This window comes from Vigna unguiculata, chromosome 6 (assembly GCF_004118075.2).
Source record: "Vigna unguiculata cultivar IT97K-499-35 chromosome 6, ASM411807v1, whole genome shotgun sequence".
Taxonomy (NCBI): domain Eukaryota; kingdom Viridiplantae; phylum Streptophyta; class Magnoliopsida; order Fabales; family Fabaceae; genus Vigna; species Vigna unguiculata.
Window position 1 is genome coordinate 8,630,202 of NC_040284.1, and position 10,606 is coordinate 8,640,807.

Genomic DNA, 10,606 nt, shown 5'->3' on the forward strand with positions numbered 1-10,606 from the left:
GGTGCACTCTGTTTTACTCAAATCAGTGGATCAAACATTCACTTTGCAGACCATAAGTACTTTTCATGTATTTTTCATCATATTTCAATTTCACTGGACTTCTTTCGTTTTCTTTTAACTCTCAAAGATCTTAATCAATAGCTCACAACAATTTCAATGGACTACTTCCAATTCAGTAATCAAACGCATATGACAGAATTCAAGTGATTCAACTCAAAAAAAATTGAAAGACAAACCAAGAAACGAATGAAGGATGTGCAGTATTGAATCAATAAAAACAGTTCCAAAACAATTAAACAAGGCTCAGCAGTGTAGTTAAAATATGATAAAATATGATCTACCAACACAGAAACTACAATACAAAAACAAATTATGTGTCAAAATTGAAATAAAGACACTATCAGATTAAGGCAACAAATGATCAAACTAAGGCACCAAACTTCAGAAAACACTTTGTTCATTCACAAAGGAATAAGATGTATCGAATTTGCAAGCCAAAAGTAAGTAACACTATGAATCATCTCAATAGAACCACACTGATGACAACAAATTGTGTTAGACAACAGTAACAGCAAAAAGGATTGAACAAAAGCACTGCATATCTATGAATGAAGGCAATTGACAGTAGAACTGATGCGGATTCAAGGAAAACAAATTTGGCCAAACAACTTCACTTAACAATGAAGGCCCTAAATGATGCATCGCATTTCACAGAAATGGCAAAGATAAACTACACATTTATGGATCAAATCAACACAAGAATGAATCCAGTTTCAACAATAATAGATTGCTTCCAACAAGCATATACACACATGGCCAAATCAACATTTGCAGATAGTTAGAAACATGAACAACTAAACCAACAATGGATAACCAAAGTGTAGGTGAGTTTAACCAATAGACACAACCACAATAATCAACAACAAAACTTGAATCAGCAAAACCAAAAGAAATATTGTAGCAAACGTCAGCTGATTGGGCCAAACACATTAGAAACCAGATTATGTCAAAACAAGTTAGGCTAACAGCACTCAATTGATTGGAATGTCACAGAATCAGTGGAATAGTCATGGATGCTTTGGACAGGACTAATGATTTGGCTCATACAAAGCAACAAAATCATAAAACAATACTAACTCAGCCTAATAGAAACTACAAAGACAGAATTTCAACAACAATTTGAATCAATTTAAGTGATATAGCCAGATAAAAGCTGCACTAGTACAAAGTCAGCCTAGACATCAACTAAACCACTTGATTTCCATTGGATTAATCTAAACAAAGACATATCTATCACATATATGGAATCATTCAGATTTGGTTCAGTCGACAAGCATCATTGGCCAAACATATACACCTTGATCACTAACATGAAGATATGAAACAATGAAGCATAGATGAATTTGGACATCAAATTGATTTCAGAAAATAGAACAAGGCAACCAGTAGTAATTTTAGAAGAATTACACAAGAACAATATCAATATGCACTACAAAACAATTGCTAATGATCTAATAGCAAGTGAGGAACTCCACAAAACACATGAACCTACTTACGCGAATAAAATAGTGACTGAAAGAGATGCAACACTGAACACAAAACAACACTACTAGAAAAAAAAATAGCACACAAAACAGGGACAACATCTATAGAATTAAGGACATATAAAACGAATTAAACAAAAACTAAGACAAAACAAGGATTTTAAAACATGAAAGTTAGGTAAAAAAAAATTGAAAGAACCTACACACATGCATCGAACAACAAGAGCATAGAGCTATGACATGATATAATCAGTATTGATCCAAGGAAATCAGAACAAGGATTTTGAATCAATATCAGCGAGAAAAATTTCAGCACAGAGTTGACACAGAGAAGCAAAGACGCAATCAAAACATGTACAATATGGAATCAAACATCTAAGAAGAAACAGCAGATATGAAACAAATAATACTAATCTTTGAAGACCTTCGAGAACTGATTCGCGCTGAATACCACTTGATGACGACACTCCATCATGGAATCGCCAGAAAATAACTTCAATCGGAGTTCCACTAAACGATCCATGGAGGATCATCTCAGAAACGCAGCAGAATCTCAAAACATGGAACAATCTCTCTCGCTTCTCACTGGAAACTCACACACAGTGTTTGGACAACCTGACAGGATGAAATTTCATCAAGGGTTTAGGGTTTGAGCCAAACGAAGATTGGGGGAGAGAACTTAACCACTCTAATATTCATCAAAGTTGAATTATTACAAGGAAAGGCATGCCTCTTTATAGGAGAAGAAAGGTAGCCAAACTATAAAACCTTAACGAAAAAAGGACAAACTAGCTACGCAAAGTTTTGACGCGTGATTCATAAACCCAGAGGTAGGAAACACATGAATGCAAGCAAACACTTAGGGATAGAACACGTGAACGAGAAACCTAAGCTGTTTGAGGAAGGCGTAAACCCTAGCATAGATGTAGTGATGTTTGTTAATATCTCTCGTGAGGAGCACAAATTGGGCTAGTAGAAGCATCCTAAAACACAATTCTATGTGTGCAACATTGGGTGACGCTCTTTTTGGATGTCATTGGGTTGGTTGCTTACATCATTAATTAGAAGCCCAACACATACAATGAAGGCATGCAGGTGCAAAAAGAAAGGTTGGCTTCACGTATTGATGCCGCATGGACTTTTTTTATGCGTGACAATGGTGTGCAAAAAGTATGTTGCATGTGTTATTGGAAATTGGGTCGCAACAATCAAAAGCCCATAACGTGGATTAGTTTTGTAATTGGTCTGCATTTAAACAAAAGGTCCAATTAAATGTACAGATTTATTTAATTAAAAACAAATAAAAGAAATTAAAAGAAATGGGCCTAGGCATTGACCCAAACCCACATGGGCATCCTCAAAAAGATCCAATTGGGCTTCGTCCAAGATGGCCCAAACCCACATGGGTTTCTCACACTCTTCACATGGGCCAAAGAAGATGTGAAAATTTGAAGAGGTGTATCAAAGAGCAATAGAATAGCAATAAGATTGGCTTATTGTTTAGGCCTTGTTTTTTAGAATAATAAGTCAAACAATGTGTAGTTGAATTAATAAAATTGGTCTTGACTAAGCCCAATAGGAGGTTTGATCGTGAGCTACCAAAGGTCCAAGGTGGACTAAGTGGAAGTTAACATTCCTTCTTACACCTCACGGATCCAAGGGCTAGGAATGCTTCCTCCGTTTCCAAGGCATCATCCAATGGCCATGAGCCTTGCTCCTTCTCCAAGCCATCTTCCATGGTCAACATTGAATGTCTTTCTCATCCAAGGGCTAAAAGTGCTTATGTGTATTTGCTTTCATATAAAAGCTTAAATTTTAGGCTATTGTAATCACTCTTGAAATTTCTAATAGAGTGTTTGTGTTGAGATCACTCCACTCTTCTATTACTTTGAGAGCACCTAAGCTAGAGGTTTACAACATTCCCTCTAGCCACCTTCCACTAGTCTAGTTTCTAGTCTAGTTCTCCTTTCACCACTCCAAATGCCATTGCTATAAGAGCCTTAAACACTTGACTCCATGCCATTTTCTACTGCCTATGGAGTTCCTACCAGCCACCACATATTGGAGCTCCATCAAATTGGTATCAAGAGCCACTCATTCTTAGAGTCTTAAGTTTGAGTAAGGTTCTCGGTCTATTCTTGTGTTTTTCTTACAATTTTCGTGTTGTTCATCCATTTTTTTTTGTGTTCTTTCATTTTTTGTGTTGTTGTTCCATTTTCCTTAAGTTTTCTTCAAGTTTTCTTCAAATCAACCGAACATCTATGATTCTACATGAATTCTATGGATTCAAATTGTAGATCTCCATGATTTTTGGGTCACATTTGTTCTTAGGATTCCATTTTGTTTTCTAGCACTATTTTTACGTTTTGCTGCGGTTTTCTTTCAATTTGTTCAGTGATTCTTCTTCTTTTTTGTTTAATTTTCAGTTTATTATCTTTCCATGTTGTCTAGTCATGTTTAATTGCTTTGCTTGTCATCAATTCTTAGTTTAAACAGTTCCACTTTCATTTTGGAAGCTCAGTCATGTTGCAACATCACACAATAAGCAATGATCATCTCAATGAAGCTTGTGGATGTTCATGCACGGATTCAGTCCATTTATTTGCATTTTCACCGATTGATTTGTTTTTTTCTAGAGTCTTAGATGTTCTTATATGGTTCATACTTGAAGTTAGATCACTTTTCAAGTTCATACAAATTGATTTCTCTCAAGAACATCTCTGATTCTCGAAGCTAGTTCACTGCACCAGTTTTTTACTAATTTCACTTCATGCACACCTACTGTTTGTGATTTATTCTGAACACATGGATTGGCCAATTTTTTTTTTCTTGATTTTTGCCTCTTGAAGCCAAGAGATAGACGAAACACAAAAAAAACACTCAAAAATATTGAGTACAAAAAATATGAAAAATCTATGAAACAGAGGCAAATTTTCACGTTTTTAGGCCTGGTAGTGTTTAAAAATCACTATGTTCAGTGCATTTTTGATGTTGTGGTGCATTCTTTTGAGTTCTTTTGATTGCTCATGCATGGCTTGGGTTAATGCTCCATAAAACCTTGTTTGTACCTTGCTGAAGTTGTGATTTAAATCACTCATTCTTGGAACACAAGTGCAAGGAGCATGACAGCCATTGTTTGTTTAAATTTTTAGTTTCTATTCCATTCTAGTGTTATTCTAGGTTCCTTTTGCTTGTGCTAGCCTTTCATTCTTATTTCAATTTCTTGCTTGTCATTCCTTCATTACTCTTTCATTCATGCTACATGCTCATTCACTTTGGTTTAGCACTTCTAATTAGCTTTTCTTGTTTTATTCTTTGCTTCTTTTCAAGTGCAATGGCTCTTGGGTTTGGGATTTGATTTAGTGTTTGGTATGAATTTTAGCTTGGTTGTTATTCTAGTGGCAGCATATTAGGTGGTGGATATGAAGTAAACTTTTAGCTTTGAGCTTTTATTATAATTGTTTCCTCTCCCTCACCTTTGAGAGCTTTGATCCTACAACCTTTGAGAGCGTGCTAACCATTTTATTTTGGCATAGTTTTCTTGCTGATTTTCTTCACTATTTTGCAGCTGTTGGGTGCTGTTTTTGTGCTCTTTGAATGTCCAAATACTTGAGTGTGGTGTCCCCAAATTTGCCACAAGTGATGCTCTAAGTTTGGCTATCAACTAAGACCTTAAAACTGCCATCAAGCTCTTGGAAACTACTATTTTGGCAGCACCATTCCACATTTTCTTTTGCTTTGTTTGCATTGTAGTTTTGTGCTTTATTTTCTTTTCATCTTTTGGTCACTCATTTGGTGCAAATTGAAGTATCTTTGTGTGCAAATTTTTTTTGGTAAAATGGCCTAAGAAATTTTGAGTTTCTAAACTTGTTTTTGGCCATTCTTTTGGCATCCATTGTGCTTGCGGGATATTTCATTTTAGCACCTACTTTGTGTTCCAAATTTTAGTTTTTTTTCTCATTGTAATTGTGGCCTACTTAGGTGTCTTGGGAAACCACAAGGTGTTCAATCCCATCTCCTAAGTAGAACCTTTCTCACCTATAGTGAAACGTTTTTAGTGGTAAGTGTGTTGAAAGTTCTAAGTGCTTTCTCACCTTGCCTTAGGCCGCATAGTTTACATTCATGTTTTCACGTTGCATAATGGCTTGATTTGTAAGACCAAAGTCTCTAAAATTTTGCCACTTAGGGGTCCATTTTTAGTGTTCAATTTCATTGAGTCTTGTTTGCTTGTTTTGTGCTTAGTGACTCAAGTGATTCCATTTACTTAGCACTTAGACAATTGTGTAATTATTGAAACCTTTTACAAGTGTATCTTCGCAAGGATTGGCCTTGGTATTTAAGAAGTCCTAAAGACTCACCTCGCCTAACCTAGAGGTCCACTTGTGATTGATTTCCTCTACTACACTTTGTTCAAGTTTCATAAGTTCATTCAATCACCATAAGTACATATTCTACATATAGTCCTAGGTTGCATAAGCATGGTAGTCATGAGTTGCATCATAGATTTCATAGTGACATTCCATTCTTTGGGGAGGATATAGGACCAATATCATTTAGAGATTGGATGTGGGATACAGAGAAGTTGGTGCAACCATTGTTTAGTAAATATAGTCAATTTGACATTCTTAGGCATGTTACTTCTAGGTTTATAGGACGTGCATTCGAGTGGTGGCAAAAGAGATACTCTAGAGTACAAAAGGGGAGAGAATCATGCATTAACACATATTATGAATTGAAAAGCATGCATGTGGAAACATTTCATTCCCCCTTCATTTAGGATAACTAGAGAGCAACAATCTAGGATAGAAAACTTCATTGACATAGGTGATGCATTCATCCAAAATCTTGCTAAGTTTTCTAGACTAGAAAAAAGATTTTAAGAACAATTTGGACTTGCTCTTGGGTGAACAAAGAGTAAGAGAAAAACATAGGAAAGAGCAAGCAAAACTTAAAAAGCTTCGAGAGTGTGAAAAGAAGAGAGAAAAAGAAGAGCTTGAGAAGCTTCATGCTAAAAGAGCAAAAGAAGAAAAAGAGATAAAAGAGAAGAAGAAAAGAGATGAGGAAGAAAAGGCTAAAGAGGAGAGTCTTAGAATAGCCAAAGAAGAAAAAGAAAGAAAAGAGTATGAAGAAAAAGAGAGAGTTAAAAAGAAAAGAGGAAGAGATTAAAAGGAACCCAGGTTTAGTTGTTGTGAGCCTTAAAAAACCCTCTTGATTTGAGGTCAGATCCTCTTTAAGTGGGAGGGGATGATGTGATCCCAACAAGGCTTATAGCTTGGACCAACGCCTAGGCCCAAATCATGCTCAAGGCCCAATCCATGGCCCACATGCATCTCAATCCCAAAGCCCACCAAGAAGCCCAATAATAAGGGGCATGCTCAAAAAGATCCAATTGGGCTTCATCCAAGATGGCCCAAACCCACATGGGCTTCTCACACTCTTCACATGGGCCAAAGAAGATGTGAAGATTTGAAGAGGTGTATCAAAGAGTAGTAGAATAGCAATAAGATTGGCCCATTGTTTAGGCCTTGTTTTCTAGAATAATAAGTCAAACAATGTTCAGTTGAATTAATAAAATTGGTCTTGACTAAGCCCAATAGGAGGTTTGACCGTGAGCTACCAAAGGTCAAAGGTGGACTAAGTGGAAGTCAACATTCCTTCTTACACCTCACGGATCCAAGGGCTAGGAATGTTTCCTCCTTTTCCAAGGCATCATCCAATGGCCATGAGCCTTGCTCCTTCTCCAAGCCATCTTTCATGGTCAAGATTGAATGTCTTTCTCATCCAAGGGCTAAAAGTGCTTATGTGTATTTGCTTTCATATAAAAGCCTAAATTTTAGGCTATTGTAATCACTCTTGAAATTTTTAATAGAATGTTTGTGTTGAGATCACTCCACTCTTCTATTACTTTGAGAGCACCTAAGCTAGAGGTTTACAACATTTCCTCTAGCCACCTTCCACTAGTCTAGTTTCTAATCTAGTTCTCCTTTCACCACTCCAAAATGTCATTGCTATAAGAGCCTTAAAAACATGTCTCCATGCACTAGTGCATTTTGAACTTTTTAACTCGAACTTTATGTCTCGGTTATAGCAAAAATGAGGCATATAAATATGCGGTGACAATTTTGAAATTTATGCAACGTTTTATGCCTCGGTTATTAATTTAACCGAGACAGATTACAATTTTCTACCTCAGTTCTGAGAGACCCGAGGCATAATGCCCCTCCAAACTTTTCGCTTTTCTATTGTTTCAAATTTTTTAAATTTAAAAGAAAAGTTTATACCTCAGTCGTGATTGAACCGTGGCAGTATAACAGATATGCCTCGGTTTCCGATTGAACTGAGGCAGAAGTGGGTTAAAAAACCTAAAAATCAGAATTAGTTTAATCTCCTCTGGTGCGTGTGAACGTGAAGAAGAACCTGTCTACTTCTCCATTGCAGTCCCGCTACCCACCACCATAGACTCTGCCCCGTGCCTGCCTCCTCCGCCTGATGCCGGCGTTCCGCCTCTGAGGACGGGTTGTTGCGCCTGTTGCATTTTCGTTTTGTGAATTGAATCGATTTTGGAGTGCTTTTTTTCTATTTTGTTGTTGTGTTTTGGTTGCAGTATAATGTGGTGATGATTAATTTTTCGATTCTTCCATTCTCTGTTTTCTCCCTTTCTCTTGTTGCATTTTCGCAATTAGGGTTTGTTCTTTCTCCATTTTTCGCTTCTTCTCCTCGTTCTTTCTCTTCTTCTTTTGTGTTTTTTTTCATTTATTTTTTCGTTGCTGCAGATTTGTAATTGAGAAAGAAGAAGAAAAAGAAAGAAGAAGAAATTAGAGGGGTGTTTGATCGGGTCCTCAGGTAAAGATATGAGGCTTTTCGTGTCTCTTTCTCTTTGCTTATTTCCTACACCAGCAACACTTTCCCCACCGTTAGTTTCTTTCTCCTTTCTCTTTTTCGCTTTTCAAACGTTAACATTGGGTCTGGGTGATTGTTCAGTTCCACTGATTGAAGAAATTCAGATACGTTTTTCTTGCCATATGCATTTCGGGAAGTGATGGGACTTGTTTCATAAGCCTACAAACGGCATTTTGTGAAATTATAATGGATCTTGATTATGAAGTTTGGTTTAGCAAATTGATATTGTTGTATTCATGTTTTATGGAAGACAAGCATTCAATGTTCGTGGATCTTGTTTATAGTAAGGAACTGTTTCATTTTATAAAAAATGATGATAAAATGAATGTTTTTGTTTCATTTTCAGTGGATTTCAGAGTTGAAGCATTATGCACCTGGTGTTCCCATCATTCTGGTTGGCACAAAGCTTTCTATGTTTGTTTATGTATACTTTGATACTGGTATTGTCATTCATCAGATGCTCCTGTCCTGCTTATTTATGATTATCTATCAATTTCATTTATGCTTGTTTGTCTTACAATATGAAATATACAAACTTAACCCAATGGGTTTCATGTCTGGTAACTATTGACTTTTGATATTGTACAACATCTTTGAAATTCATCTTAAAAATAAAAAACGTCAATTAATTTGAAATAAAAAAGATTATATGTTTAATAGAAATTAACGGGGATATAAACTTAACAAAACCAAATTGTCTTATAACTGTTTCGGATTATTATCTATTTATTAAGTCTTTATAAGTATATGAAACTTATTTTTTATTTTTTATTAATCATTTTAATCTTTATAAATATTATTTTAATCTCTTCTAATTGTTGTATATGTTATTTTTAATCCTTTTATTCCCTGTGTGTATTATTTTTAACGTTTTCATCCCTAAGATTATAGGATTAATTTGTTTTTTTAAATATGCGTAAAAGAAATAGTTTATAAATAAAAAATATAAAAGGAAAAGTTTTTCTGGTAACTTGTCTTCTCTGCAGAATCTATATCAGTACAAAAATTCTTTGGTAGTAAAAGAAATAGTTTATAAATAAAAAATATAAAAGGAAAAGTTGTTCTGGTAACTTGTCTTCTCTGCAGAATCTATATCAGTACAAAAATTCTTTGGTAGGTTGGTAGTTTTAGTTTTATTCATGCATTGTATTCTTTGAAAGGCACGCCATGTTTCTAAATATATGTATTATAATTTTCAGATAATCTTCCGATTAGGTTCTTTGGCTAATTGAGGTGACAAATATGTGACACCGGGAGAAAGCTGGAATGAAAATCGAGGCATAAAGGTTATTCATTTTCTTTTTTAAATTTTAATAACATAAGGCTTCGGTTATTGTACCATTGGGACAGTACGAGACACTTTTTTGTCTCGAGTTAGACCCGAAGCAGAAGGATTAATTTTGTTTTTTATTTTTTAATTTTTAATGACTATTAGGTATCGGTTGTTCTAAGAACTGAGATAGTAATAGTTGGATATGTTTTAGTTTTCAACCGAGGTCAAAAACTAACTCTTTTTATTTTGATTGTATATGTCTCGATTCTAAAATTGAAGCAGAATAACAAAAATAACCGCTGTTAAATATCCTTTCTGCACTGCTATTTTTTGCTGTCTATGGAGCTCCATCAGTTTCTTTGAAGCATCACTAAGTGAAACTGAAGAATTTTAATAAGATTCTACACCACGTAATATTCATGAAGAATGCTCACATAAACAGAGATTGGTTAAAACGATGTTAGAATAATATATACAAATATTTCGATAGTAATGGTTTAAACAATACTAAAAGTTATAATATAATTATGTCTATCTTTAGCTTTTATAAGTATTTTCTAGCTTCTAAGACAATGAAAAGAATGTAAACATAATTTTAACAAATTAGGAAATATCGATAAAGTGTGTTTAAAAATAATACTTCAAATTCATCTAACTATAAGTTTTTCAAACTAAGACTTTATTTTTGTCTTTTTGAATAATAAATGTTATGTTTTTAAATATAATTATTTTTATCATATTGAATAATTGAACTTATGTTTTAAAATATAATTTTACGTTTTTTTATTCTTTCTAAAGGTAATTTAAAGTAAAATATTTTTAATTAAATTAAAATGAGATTTCCATTATTTAAAAAAAATATTTTAATATAACCATATATATTATCAAC

At 34.5% G+C, this 10,606-nt stretch overlaps 1 long non-coding RNA gene across 2 annotated transcripts; it reads left to right on the forward strand.

Moving 5' to 3' along the window:
- Nucleotides 1–7,752: 7,752 nt before the first annotated feature.
- LOC114187532 lies at nucleotides 7,753–9,964 on the forward strand. 2 transcript variants are annotated; one of them, XR_003605273.1, is made up of 4 exons: nucleotides 7,753–8,228; nucleotides 8,318–8,387; nucleotides 8,791–8,884; nucleotides 9,644–9,964. It is a non-coding gene; the product is annotated as an uncharacterized LOC114187532 (long non-coding RNA). The 2 variants fall into 2 exon arrangements; XR_003605274.1 differs by having other exon boundaries at nucleotides 7,762–8,060.
- Nucleotides 9,965–10,606: the final 642 nt, after the last annotated feature.